We start from the raw sequence: 14952 nt of genomic DNA on the forward strand, positions 1-14952 counted from the left end.
TAAGCTATTATAAACACAGTCTGATGATTCTTTATTTCTCTCCCTTCTTATTCCTCCTCCATTCTTTATATGTTAGGTGTTTTATTCTGTACTCTTTTGTGTTTCCTTTCACTGCTTTTGTGAATACTTGATTTTATTTTTTGCCTTTAGTATTTGGTTGGTCTGCTTTCTTTGGTATGATTTTATTTTCTCTGATGACATCTATTTAGCCTTAGGAGTGCTTCCATCTAGAGCAGTCCCTTTAAAATATCCCATAGAGGTGGTTTGTGGGAGGCAAATTCCCTCAACTTTTGCTTGTCTGGGAATTATTTAATCCCTCCTTCATAGTTAAATGATAATCATGCTGGATACAGTATTCTTGGTTCGAGGCCCTTCTGTTTCATTACATTAAGTATATCATGCCATTCTCTTCTGGCCTGTAGGGTTTCTGTTGAGAAGTCTGATGATAGCCTGATGGGTTTTCCTTTGTAGGTGATCTTTTTTGTCTCTCTGGCTTCCTTTAATACTCTGTCCTTGTCTTTGATCTTTGCCATTTTAATTATTATATGTCTTGGTGTTGTCCTCCTTGGGTCCCTTGTGTTGGGAGATCTGTGGGCTTCCATGGTCTGAGAGATTATTTCCTCCCCCAGTTTGGGAAAGTTTTCAGCAATTATTTCTTCAAAGACACTTTCTATCCCTTTTTCTCTCTTCTTCTTCTTCTGGTACCCCTATAATGTGAATATTTTTCTGTTTGGATTGGTCACAGTTCTGTTAATATTCTTTCATTCATGGAGGTCCTTTTGTCTGTCTCTTCCTCAGCTTCTCTGTATTCCTCTTCTTGATATCTATTCCATTAACAGTCTCTTGCACCTCATCCAGTCTGCTCTTAAGTCCTTCCAGAGATTGTTTCATTTCTGTAATCTTCCTCCTGAGTTCATCCCTTAGCTCTTGCATATTTCTCACAGGTCCATCAGCATGGTTATGACCTTTATTTTAAATTCTTTTTCAGGAAGATTGGTTTTATCTATCTCCCCAGGCCCTCTCTCGGGGGTTGTGTGCATGATTCTTGACTGGACCAAATTCCTCTGCCTTTTCATGGCAATAAAGGTGGATATAGGCAGGTGGCACATGTGTCAGCTGGGAGAACAAAGTCCCTTCCTGCTTTCTGGTTGCCTTGCCCTTCTCCACTGCCTGTGTCGGTTACCCACACGCTGGGAGCAGTCTCTGGGTTAGCCCTCGGGGTAGCCCAGAGCCCTGCAGGGAGAGGCAGGCATGCTGGGTGTGCTCTTCTGCGAGAACAGCATCCCTTTGCGCCTTGCCCCTGCCTCCTCTGTCTGTGCCAGGCACTGCCTGCCAGCCGTGGCCTCTGGGTCTGGCCTGTGTAGCTGTGTTCTGGGACAAGACTCTGGGCAGTTACTGTGGGCAGAGCCACTCTCCAGCTGCTTTGCCACTGTGGCAGGGCTGGGGCTGCACCGGCTGTGGGGAATGAATGGCAGGCTGCTTATCGCTCTGAGGGTCTTCAGAGCTGCGTTGCCACCCAGGGGGTTAGGGAGCCTGAAGTTCCTCAGGATTCCCAGCCTGCTGGGATGAGTGTGCCAGGATGATTCCATCCAGCTGTGAAGCCCTTCCCTTTAAGAGTTTCAAAAAGCACTCGCTTTTCTTTTGTCCCAGGGGAGCCGGCTGTGGGGACCCACTCACAGATTTTAATTTTCCGTTTCTTTAATATCCAGCACACCATGCAATGTGTGTCTGTGCTCCCAGTGCATATTACTAGGGCTGATTATTTAGCAGTCCTGTGCTTCCACTCCCTCCCCGCTCCAACTCCTCTCCTCCCACTGGTGAGCTGGCGTTGGGGGAGTGCTCGGGTCCCGCCTTGTTGTGGCTTTGTATCTTACCCCCTTCATGAGATGCTGAGTTCTTGCAGATGTAGATGTAGCCTGGCTGTTGTATTGTATTTTCTGGTCTCTCTGTTAGGCATAGTTGTATTTGTTGTATTTTCAAAAATGTATATGGTTTTGGGAAGAGATTTCTGCTGCCCTACTCAAGCCACCATCTTGGCTCCTCCTCCAGGCTTTGCCTTTTTATTTGGCATGTAATAGGGGCTTGATGAGTATTGAATGTCTAAGTGCACTCATGGATCTGTTCAGTGGGAAGACAATAAAATTAGGTGGCAAAGTGGTGATCTGGTAGATTTTTCTGCAAAGCATTTAAAGGTACAGAGAGTGATGGGATTCTGGAATGCTGACTTTGCAAGGAAGGGTGAGGGAAGGCCTCTCCAAGAAAGAGATATCTGAGCGGAGGCCTGTGTCTCAGGAGTTCCCAGGACCTTCCCAGGTTCATTGATTAACAAGGACTCATAGAACTCAGCATATAGTTTGATGCACGATTAAGATTTATTACAGTAAGAAATCTGAAGTAGCATCAGCACATGGGGTGAAATCCAAAGGAAACTAGGTCAAACTGTTTAGTCCTCTCCTGGTGAGGTCACACAGGATGTACTGAATTCCTGAAGCAACAAGTTGTGACAACACAGAAGGTGCTATCTACAAGGGAAGCCCATGAGATGCTGGCTGCCAAGATATTTACTGGGGACTTCTCAAGCAGGTACTCTCTGGCTAGTATGTGCCAAAGCCCCAGGTTCTCAGCAGGAAGGCAGGTGTCCAGCACAAACCACATTATCTGTGCAAACAGTTTAGTTGCAGTGAGTCACTCTTATTCTTTAGGGAAAGTTGTATCAGTACAGGAAACTCCTTAACAGCTGCGTTCCCAGAAGCCAGCCAAGGGTCAGCATTGTAAGCAGGCCTTTCCAAGGAAAGGCAGTCTACGTCTATTGTGTTACCTCTTTTTCTGGTAAAGGTGGGAGTGGAGATGATAAGGTGAGGGATTCAGGTGCCATAGGAATACTAGATGGAAGACATTCCCAGGAGAGGAATAATCCAGAGCAAGGGAAGTGTGTGTAGTAGGCCTGGCATGTTTGAGGACCTGAAAAATCTTAGTGATCAGAGCAGAAAGAGGAAGGAGAGAGGTAAGATATTAGATTCCATGGTGAGGGTTGATTTCCGGGCATATGGCCCACCCTTTCAAGCTGTTTCGTTCCTTTGGCATTCCAGACATAAAAATGAGGAAGTGGGCCAGAGTTTATGGAGCCCCTGCTATGAGCCAGGCTCAGTTCTCAAAGCATCACGTGATGTCTTATTTAATTCTATGAATAAACCTTGACATAGTGAGGATTGCAGTAGACTTGGGGCCCACAATGGTTAAGTCACTTAGCCAAGGTCATGGAGTTAGTAAGACAGAGTGAGTTTCGAGTAGAGGTAGTCTGAGCAGAGAGACCAGACTCTGCTATCCGCAATGGGAGTAATCTGGAACAGTGTTTTAAAACTGCAGGTTGCAACCTCTTAGTGCATTGTGAAATTAATTGAGTGGATCACGACCAATATTTCAAAAACAAATAAACAGAGTAAAACAGAACAGATAGGATCAGAGTGCATTGTTATATGAAACTTCCACTTCAGATGTTGTTAAATGAAACTACTGTTGTGCAGAAACTTTGGACTGTAAAGAAGTATGTATGTGTATACACACATACATGTACACATATGCGTACCAGATTACTGTGTATAATGTATTCCTTACTTTGGGTGTTTTTCAAAAACACTGTAAGCCACAAATCTAGGAAAGCCGAATGTTTTTATATGGGCAAATCATTTTTTTTCATTAGTCTTCTTGTTTCTGGGAACAACTGATCTTTTACAGGTTGAGTAAATCCCTAGGAGTTCATTTATGGAAACCTATATATCAGGCCACCTCAAAACAGGTACTACACAGTTATAACAGAATTGATGCAGTGTATAACAACCTCCCCCCAATACCTCTTCATCAGGGTACATTACCACATGTAAGAGGTCTGTGTGTTCAGGAAGGAAGAGGGTCCGATTGTTTTTGTCAGCTCTGAGGTCTCCCTGTGACTGCCCCACCTTCCAGGTGAACCCTGCCTGCCCATCGGCTTTCCATTTCCCTTTTTTTTTTTTCCAGCAGGAACGAAGGTGGGGTTGGAGGGACCAGGTACATTGTCTGAAACCTTGCTGATTCACTTTAGGTACTGCTATTGTGGCCCCAAGTCATGGTGAGGAGGGGAAATACAGAAAAGGAAGAACATAATAAGTTATAAAAATTTAAATATTGAAGATAAAGGGATGTAGACCTGGTCATGTAAGTATTGCTTTCCTGTTATCTATACTATAATGTGAAGGAAATTCCTTAAGGATTTTGGAATGATGAAATTTTGTGCACTGAAATTTTAAACATAATTGCAATGCCTATTATCAATCTCAGCATATTCAGATGATAAAAAAAGCCAGTAGGTATCCAGAAATTGGTTTTGCTAATTTTGAGAGCCTGTATACACAGTTTATGACATCTAAGATATCCTTAACTTTCTTCCCCTAATTTTTCAAATTGGAGTATGATATCTCTATCACATCCTTGAGAATATTTAATAATAATGGAAAATAAGCATAGAAAACCCCTGGAAAAGACAGTGTGTTTTAGACATATTGCAAAGTGTTCTCACAAATTGATAATTTTTAATACAGTTAAAGAATTGTCATACATCAGGCTTATTAACTCTCTGAAAACTAATGTATAAAATACATGCATTTCATCAAAATAGCAGAGCTCTGGGAATACATTTTCCAATAACAGATACTTTTCCAAACCATGGTTACACTACTTATTTCCAGGCAAAAGAGTAAAATTTAGGGGATGATTTCAGACAGCAAGTTATCTTCTTCTAGATTTCTGAGCATATCAAACAGTAATAATAACTACCATTTATGTAATCATAATGAGAGCTAATGCTTACCTTGTACTTACTCTGTGCCTGACATTTTTCTAGTTGTCTTATATTTATTTTCTCATTTAATCTTCAACAGCTTTATGGGATATGATTTTTATTTTAAGGATGAGGAATCTGAGGCCTAGAAAGGCTGAGACACTTGCCCATGGTCAAAAGTGCAAGAGCTGCTCATAGGCAGCGAGTGGCAGAGCTAGGACGCAAGTTTTTCTTGTGACCATGACATTCTACTGCCTCTTTTTTCACAGTTATAGTTAAGAGGCCCAGAGACCCGGTGAAGTAGATACAGTGAGTGCTGCTTTTATTTCCATTTTAAAGACTAGAGAATGCTCCAGAGGTGAAGTGACTTGCCCAAAATAACCAAGTTAGACCATGGCAGAGTCTAGGGCAAAGGCAGTTCTAAATATAAACTCATAAGGCCTTTGTATTATTAGGGTTCTCCAGAGAAACAGCCAAAAAAGTGTGTGTGTATAAAATATATATATTGTATATATGATTGTGGAGGTGGCAGGCTAGAGTCTCAGGAGCGCCACGGGTTTAGCTGCGGTCTGAGTCCGGAGACCTGAGAGGCGGGAGAGCCAGTGGCGTAGCTCCCATACTAAGGCCAACAGGAAGAGCCTGCCACCCAGTCCCAAAGCAGTCGGACTGGAGTGAATTCTCTTTACTCAGTGGAGGATCAGCCTCTTTGTTCTACTCAGGCCTTCAGCTGATTGGATGAGACCCACCCAGATGTGAGAGAGCAGTCTGCTTAACTCAGACACCAATTTAAATGTTACCCTCATCCTCATAGAAACACCCACAATAATGTTTGGCCAAATATCTGGGTACCCTGTGGCCCAGTCAAGTTGACAAATAAAATTAATGTGACTATTAATGATAGTTTCCAGATTCTATGCTGTCATTGCCTTTTCAAACAGCATTTCTCAAGACCTTCAGATTGTCCTGCATGACCGCTCAGTCACCGGAGCTTGGAGGAGGTGGCAGGGAAGGTCATCTAGTTTCCTTGGGAGAAGGAAGTGGGAGTATAAGAGCTAGAGCTGCTGATAGTGTCTCAGGCTCTGGATGGGAATTCAGAGGCAGAAATCTGAATATTAACCATTCTGTCCCAGAATTGCAAATACCTTTTTTTCTCCTGAAGAACTTTAAACAACTTTCCTTAAGTCATAGGACCTCTGGCTGGCTGATCTCTGAAGCCATTCAGACAGGAAATCGTATCTGTCCTGACAAAAATTAGAGTTAAATCACCTCAGGTGAACCTTTGCATTTTACCCTGAAATACATTCTACTGAGTGCTTTTGTAGTCAAGCTTGACCAGTGATGTTGTGCATACCTGATAAAATGCATTTGTGTCCACAAGAGGGCTTCATTTTCCTATTTTTCAACTTTTGCTTTCAATACTGTATATTTTGCTTTGTTTTGTTTGTTATGCCCAAAATAGAATCATTTGCTTGTTTATGATAAGAACTTGTCATCACTAAAAAGAGCCTTGAGAGAAGAGAGAGTGGACAAATTAGGGCAGCAAAGCCTGAAATGATGACTGAAGGCCAGGAAGTGTCAAACACCAGGATAGTGACTTAATGAAAGATCCTACATCCCTCATATAAAACTCAAAGCTTTTAAATACTGGGACCATAATGAGGATTATATTGGATTGTAATTAGGTTTCTAAATCCCACTAACCACCTGTTTAAGTTAAATGAAGTGAATCAAAAAATTTATTATTACAATTAATGCATTAATTTTTTCAGATATTTATTCCTTAAATGATTACCTCCTGATCTTTGGATCACTTTTAATTCTGAATTCAAATTTGGGGTCTTTGTTTTTCTTTTCTGAGGTTTCTATTACCAATGGTTGGGTACTACATCATGCCTCACTCAAATTAGAGGGGCTGGTAAGATAATTAAATTTGGTTTGAGTGGAAATGAAGAACTGATTTTGCTAGCTCTTGTTTGGAGTGGCAGGTTTTCCATCTGTTTTGGAAGATGGTATATTCCAGAGGCAAGAGGGGACAAAAACTGTTTCACAGAAGAATAACTACCATGGAAAACATGCTTCATCCAGCTTTTGTGCGCACAGTGTTGGAAAATATGAGTATCTACAAGTCACAGGAAGAGAATGGCAGTACATTTTTAAATCAGTTTCAGTTTGAACAAATGAGAATGAGATACATGGATGGATTTTAATTGTAAAAAGTGAAAAACTGGAATGAATGGGCTTGGAATTTTGTCCAACAGTCCAACTTGTTTGTTTTGTAGAAACTGCAGCCTTTCCCTGGATTAACTGAAGGCTGAAACCTCTATTGAACATTAGGTTGATTAGTCTTTCTGGTAGCTATTAAAAAATTGATGGGCTTAGAGTCTGGTGCTGAAAAATCCTCAGTGGGCCTATTCCAAATGCCAAGATGCAGGAGCGTCCATTGACAATACAATCATTAAACAGATAGTCACCCCAAATTAAAAAGGAATGCTGTAGGCCTAAACAAAATCTGCAGTACATGTTCTAGAACAGCCACCATAGTGGCAAGCATCACACTTCAAATGCCTTTTTAAGTAATATTTTTAAAAATCACATCATCCTTAAAGTCAAATCTGATGAAGAAGATAGGTAACATAAAGCTAATGTTTACTGAATATTTTCTATGTTCCAGGTGAAGCTCAATCTCAGTACTTTATATAATTTAAATCACTCATTATATATAATAATTCTCTCATTTCTCATTTACTGATGATGAAATTAAGGCACAGAGAAATTAAGAGATGTGCCCAAGATTATATAGCTAAAGTGGTATATCATGCCTGCTATGAAAATACAGGAACCCTACCTGTTTTTTCTTTCTGAAATTAAATTCTGTTTAAATAATTACTAGATGATGAGTGGGCATGAGCTTAGTTCATAAACTGCTTGTTCTGCCAGAGAGATTATCTATAAAAATCTCTTAGGACTGTAAGTTGTAACAAGCATAAAAGATGATAAATTTCTACTCAGAGAGCAAAGAATGACACCGAAGCTTGGGAATGTGCGTAGTGTGTCTGCAGGGAAGACCTTTGTAAATACAGATGGAAATGTGAAAATTTAGTTAGTGATAAAGCCACCCATTTTTAGTGTTAGTGAAATACCATGTGACTGCATGACTGCAGAAACTCAAAACAGCCTAATTCCTTCAGATGTGCCTTGATGTCTAAATTAGCATTTTAAACTCAACATATTCCAAATTGCACTGATCTTACTCCAAAATGGCTGAGCTCCACTCTCCCCAATCTCACCACATCTACTTCATCAGAAACTCTGTTGGCTTTCCCTTCAGCATACACCCAGAACCGGACCACTCCTATAACTTCTGGCCACTCTCTTCTCCTCCAGGACGATTGCAGTCGCCATCCTGTCTCCCTGCTTCTACCCGTGCCCTCCCACAGTCTCTTCTTGACACAGAAGCCACAGGATTCTGTTAGGACCGAAGTCAGACCAGGTTACTCCTCCCCTAAAGCCCTCGATGTTTCCCCACTGCACTCAAGTGCAAGAGGCCCAAGGGACCCTGCAGGATGGGGCCTTCCATTACCACTTTGACTGGTCTCCTTTTACTCTCCATCCTGTGTGTTCTGCTCCTGCCACGCTCACCTCCTTGCTGCTCCTCAAACTGAAGGGCTGGCTCTGCCTTAAGGCTGTGCCCTCTGTCTGGATGTTCTTTCTCTACATAGCCACATGGCTGCTCCTTCACAGACTTCCAGTTTTCCTCAAATGAGCCTCCTAGTTAACCTTCTCCCACTCCTGAACCCCCATTTAGCTTTATTCAAAATTTGTCTCATAGTGCCTGTGACCTTCGAACAGACTACATAATTCATTTCTTCATTATGCCTATTAGCCTTTGTACTTCTTGCTGGGATGTATGTTGAATAAGGGCAGGACACTTTGTTTTGTTTACTGGTGGATTATAAGCTCCCAGCACATTGCCTGGAACATAGATGCTCAGTAAATGATGAATTATTAAAATAAGGTATTTTGGCAATGTCAATAGATTTTTAAATGTAATTAGAAAATAGAAACTACTACTAAGAAATGATAGAAGAGCTATCAGCACAACAAACGCTGAAAGGCCATAGGAACCAGATACTTGTTTTCCTGCGAGACAGGTAAGATAAAGCAGAATTTTAAAATGTGCAATGTGCTGCTTTTACCTCAAATATTTTAAAGCTGATGAAATCATTTACTTCTTAAAATGATGAATACAGCTCCTTAAATCAGCCTTATGAGGTAGATTCTGTGATTATCTGAGATTCCATGTAGAATCTTAGCATATGCTTCCATACTTCCCCAAATGCCAAGCACACAGAAGGTGCTTAGTACCATTGGATTTTATTGATCTTATACTTTATGTAAATGCATATATACCTTAAATAATTCACTTTGAATAAGTGATTATGAATGGCACTTTTCACTGAAACCTCATAAACCTCATAAATTAAACAAACACTACAACATGCCCTGCATTTCATCTGGCATTTAATTATGTGTCTGTTTTGAATTTAAAAACTTCATCCTTTAAAAATGCTGGTGAATTGTTTTAATTTTTAGATCTTTGTGCAAGGGGCCAGAGTATCACAGCTATGCAGTTGACTAATGTGATGTGATTGGAATTGGTCCTTGTAAGATCTGTGGTTCTCTCCTTTTTAAGGTCTGGGTGAATTCTGCCACTGAGATCACCAGTGGTGACCTCTGTGCGGAAGATGGGGACTCTTCCATGCAGTACCTTGCCTACCAGGTCACTCTACCCAACAATGGGTATTGGCTCTCAAGTCCTTTTCTGGCAGAAGCATCCAGAACTTCACTCAGGCTCAAATCAAGAGGGCCAGCTAGTGTTTGTCCACTCTGGTATGTCATAGAGAAAAACAATGTGAAACTAACGTGCATTTCAATCAGCGGTTCTCATGATAGTCAAACCTAATAGTTGTTGACTGAAAACCACAAACCATCTAAAACTTTCCAGACTCCATAATTTGTTTAAAAAGTGGCACATTTTAGTAAGGCAAATAATAGCAAACAGAGAGTACCTGTAACTCATACAGAGCTTACTCACATTGTCATGTAAGGTCTGATCTCAAATATAAGCTTCCCAGAGGTCCTTCTCCTGACTACCCACTAAAATAGCATCTTTTCTCTTTCGTGCTCCTGTCCTTTACCCTGACTACCCGACATTGTATTATAGGTTAATTACTTTGCTTGTGTCTGTCTTCCCCACTAGAGCATGAGCACTTCAAGAGCAGGATCTTTATTTTGTTTTCTCTAGGATCCTTACTAGATCCTTATTCTTACTATCCTTATCCTTAGCACCTAGAACAGTGGCCAGAACAGAAGAGTAGCCTAACAAAAATTCACTGAAAGAATGAAATAATATTGAATACCTGTTATGTGCCAGGGATGCGGTAGTGAACAGAACAAACATACTTGTTAAATGGATGAACAGATGAATGAACAAATAATTGTAACTGTAATTCTAAGAGGCCTTGGTACTAAGAGGCTTCCTTCTATTAATGGATAAACAGCCACTGTCAATCTGCAGAAGGGATGATGCAGCCCGACTTTGCTTCCACGCTGCCGTTGTCACTGGACAGAGAGTGGAAGCAATCCCTTCCCAGCCTGCAGGAGGAACTGGGAAAGAACATGAGCCAGGCGGCCTGGTGGGAAAGTAACATTCATGTCCTTTCAGCCATTCCAGATTACCTTTGAAAATATAGGAAAGAAAAAAGGTGAAACATTTTCTAGACTCAACTATTGTAATTTCCTGATTATCTTTGCAGTTAGTGCAAAGAATCCCCAGATAATCTGAAACTAATTTACTATGTGAATACTCTCATCTAGTGGTTCCAAACGTGTAGCCTGGGGACCTGTGGGGTTAATTTTATTGCAACAAGGTTGTAAATCTGCCCTCATTTGTACCGATGCACTGTTTGTAGACTGAATGATCTTTTCCATGTATGTGTGTTTCTATATTTTAAATGTGTGCAGATGGGATGATTAATAAAATACATTTAAAGAGGCACTGAATTGTTAGGAAGGTTCTGCCAGTTATGTGTGGTTTTGACTAGTAAATAGCAAAACTCCAATTATTATTAGGTGAGGGCCCAGAAAGTTTTTTATTTTTATGAAAGGATTGTCATATCTTCAAGCTGGAGAGAACGCTCTAGAGATTTGTACAAAAGAAGTTTTGAATTTCTAAAAGTGTGCAGTTTGCAGTGGAAAGAAATTACTGACTCTGGCACATGCTTGGTACTGCAGGAAATACAATCACATGATCTACCTCATTAAATCTGTAGAAGCCCTCTGAGTAATGGGGAGTAATGACCCCATTTTAGAGATGAAGAAACTGAGCCTCAGAAAAAGGCAGTGGGTCTGACCTTAAAGTTAGGCTTTTTCTCCTGGCTGCCACCCATCAAAGGGCAGAGTGGGTTGAAGAACTGAAGCTACTATTCGCAGTGAAGAACTGAAATGAAAATCAGCTCTCTGGGCTGATTTATCAACCAGGTCAATACTTGCTTTTGGTGAGTAGAGAATTTCTTCTAGAAAGCAGGAAGGAATGTTAAAGACAAGCTCTTGGAGAGCCAATTCATTACATTTTCTAAATGGAAGTGGAGGCAGTAATGCCTTGGAGTGGCTGGGGCCCAGCTGCAGAGGGGTCTGATGCTGAAACCAGCTGGTTCTCCCTGCTACATCTGTCCATCATCAGGCCCAAACAAAGGCTTAGGCTTCATTAGTCTCCCGTAGCATTTATATTTGCAAAGTGCTCTGTCTGCCATTAATCTAATTCGTCATTACACATAACAACCTAAGTAGGTTGATAAAACCAAGATGTGGGAGGCCAAGTGATTTAAGGTTGCCCTTCTGAAAGTACTGTTGGGGAGATGTGAGGCTGTACAGTGGAAAATGCACAGGTCACCCCTACTTTCATGCTTCCATCCTTTCTTCTCTGGTCATAATCACCCTGGCAGTGAGGCCATACTCAGTGTTCTATTCTGGTATTTGTTTTGAGGTCGTTCCTTTAGATTCCATTTCCATTTTGTTTCAAGATTCATGAAATATTCAAAGTGCCTAATGGCAAGAAGCATTCTCTCCCTAATTTCATGTTTCATCAAACACAACTTTTCAAATGCTATTTCTAGTAAACACAAGCAAACAGAGAAAATTTGATTGTGGGTCCCTGTTCTATGTCAGGCCGACTCAAGATTCTCTCTCCTTTTTTTAAAATGATGACTCTTGAGTGTATTGGGACATTTTTTAAGGTCTGTAACCTTTTTTCACAAGAAATTAGAGCTCTCTGGATTTGTGTGGATACAGGCTTGAGAGACTGTCAAGCCATCGACCAGCCCTTTATTAAATCAGGTTATTAGGGGAGTACTTGTACATAATTGCAGCATCTGGCCATGCCTCTTTGTTCCTTGCCACATGTGCCTGAGGGCAACAAGAGGATATTTCTACCCATTACACGATGCAAAGACCTGTGGGCCTCCAGATTTACTGCTGGGTGAACATTTTCAAAGGGTGATGGGAAAGTGAACATCAGCTCCCTACACTGTGATCATGCCTGGTGCTTTGTGAGTCAGGTTGGTAATGCACTCCTGGGAACTGAATTGATAGGGAGCCTGTCTCAATTTCTGTTATGCATATAAGTTAATTTATAACTTTACTGGTATCGCTCATCCCTTGACAGAGTGTGGGAGTACAGTTCTCCTCTTACAGGAATTAAACAAAAGCAGGGCCAGATCTTCCCCCATCCTTCTCTTTCTCCTCTTTGTAGATAATAACTAGTTTGAGACAGATGAATAATTAGAAGTTATTTGAGGGGAGGGGCTGTTATTTACTTCCCCCTAACTTTGGTTTTCAGTATTATCCAGTATTATCAATATTTCAGAAACTGCCACAGTGTGTGTGTATATGTGTGTGCTTTGAATTCATGCATTACTTTTACTGGTATAAATTGATGCCAAAATAATAATAAAATGCAGCTGATGAATATGTTTAAAAATTTTTAAAATATTCTTAGAGGTAACATCTTTGCTTTCTTTTAGTATGTCATAGCGGGGGGTGGGAATGGAAATGTGCATTTCAGACCTTTATAGATGTTTTAAGTTCTTGTTTTGGCAAAGTTTGATTCTGTGAGCTCAGAGACTATATTAACAAACTCTAATTAGTAGGGGTTGCTTTGCAGGGGATTAGTGGGGAGAGAGGGTGAAAGTGGGTGGTTTTTGCAGCACAACTGCATTAACCAGAGTGTAATTTTTTCTTTTGAAGGAGCAATGTCAGGAGGCTTTAATTTTCAGGTTACTGATGGTTTGAACTTTGCACCAGGACAAATTTTTAGCATCACAGCTGGAGCTCTGATCATCAGCTTAGAAGTAAACAGAGGACTGAGCATCTTCCCAGGTAAGATTGTAATTTCAGCGATGGTTTTGAGTGTTTTTCAATTTATTTAAAAATTTCTACCCAAATGGTATACTACACAGGGTCATCTTTTACCATAGAGTGACACTAACAACAGTTATGAAGTCCCAGAAAGAATTCTCTCTTTGCAGGAATTTGGCAAAATCAAGGTTGGGTCACTTTCTCTTTGTCCTGTTGCTCAGAAGGGTGTGTTGTGAAGGCCTAGGGGGAGGAATCATGGAAGCAGACATTTTTACGATCCATGTGAACTTCTTCTCTTCCCTACTCTCTCTTAAGGTTCCTTAAAGAAGCAAGGAGAGTCAGGCTCTGCAGTGCCCATTTAGATCCTGGGGTTTTCTTCTTCTGAATATAAAGGCTGGTGCCTCGGGACCATAGGGGTTTCATTGATTAGCTTGCTTTGGAGCTTAAAGTCTCTGGACTGCTGTTTGTGAAGAAAAGCAGCCTGCCTGAGATGGAAAGATCTAAATGAGTGTTTCTGGCTCAATGCCTCATTGCAGGAATAGGAAATATTAGCTCAATAGCAAGGGTAATAAAAAGGAGGAAAACAAATTTTTAAACATTATTTTATTTCAAAAAAAAGCACCGAGGTAGCACTGGCAATGGTAAAATTTATGTTACAGTTAAAAAAAAAAAACACTTGTGCATCATGAGTTGTTTAATTGAAATGCATTGCCAGTAAAACATGGAGAAAAACACTAATCATTTTATTAATTATGGTTACTCTGTGGCCACTCCAGCCAATTGTTCTCAACCAGTGCCTGGGCCTCACCTTACATCAGTTGAGGGGGAGCCTCTGGGATGGGGCCTGGCCTTCAGTATGTGTTTTAAATCCCAGGTGTTTCTGGAAGACAGCCAGAACTGAAATCCATCGGGTTAGGCCCTGCACTAGTCTTTTAATCCATACATCTATGTGAAGTAGGTGATATATTCACAGGCAGCTGGCAGGATTTGTGGCTTAGAGAGATAATATAACTTGGCTGTGCAACCAGTAAATGGTGGGTAAAGCCTATACTTGTAAGTAGACTTAGCCAAAAAGTACTGTTTGTGGTTTTAGGAAAAAACCTAGCAATATTGGGAAGAAATTTCAAGATTTTTAGTTGCCTTAGCATTTGAGGTCACAAAAAGGAATCTTATCAAAATCCAATTAAATAGATGTTAACCCAGATTCATCTATTCTAAATCCTTTTTGTGTTCTATAATTTTTTCCCTGAGAATAAACGTGATGTTTTCATTGACTTTTTCAAGGTAATTCGAGTGCCATTAAGTGTTTTAAAAAATAGGCAATGAAGTACAACACTTTAGTAATGTGAAAAATAATCTATTGAAGAATGTTCTAAAATCAGAGTAAATCTGGTGGTTGCATATGATTAAACACCTTTCATCTCTTCTGGATAAACTCTGGTTTAGTAATTAAAGACAGTTGTATTAGATTAAAGTGAAGTTATAGCCTTTACAGCTTAGAAAGTTTTTTGAGTTTCTGGTGCCTGTTTTATTGAATATTATTTTAGCCAGAAAAAAATACTAAAGTGGCCCAAATTCCCATGTCACCTTTGTGGAACTATGCAAAATGTGTAGTTTCCATAGCCCTGAGTTTAATATCTGCACACAGCTCCAAATAACTGTCTTCTTTCCCTTTGCAACCTGCCCTGTGCCCGTTCTGATCTGTCCTCCTTGTGTCTGAGAAT

General features: G+C 40.5%; 1 pseudogene; it reads left to right on the forward strand.

The window, feature by feature from the left end:
- Positions 1–14952, forward strand: part of LOC118973144 (chondroitin sulfate proteoglycan 4-like) — a 54861-nt pseudogene that overhangs the window by 24205 nt on the left and 15704 nt on the right.

The sequence above is a fragment of the Manis javanica genome, chromosome 1 (assembly GCF_040802235.1).
Source record: "Manis javanica isolate MJ-LG chromosome 1, MJ_LKY, whole genome shotgun sequence".
Classification (NCBI taxonomy): domain Eukaryota; kingdom Metazoa; phylum Chordata; class Mammalia; order Pholidota; family Manidae; genus Manis; species Manis javanica.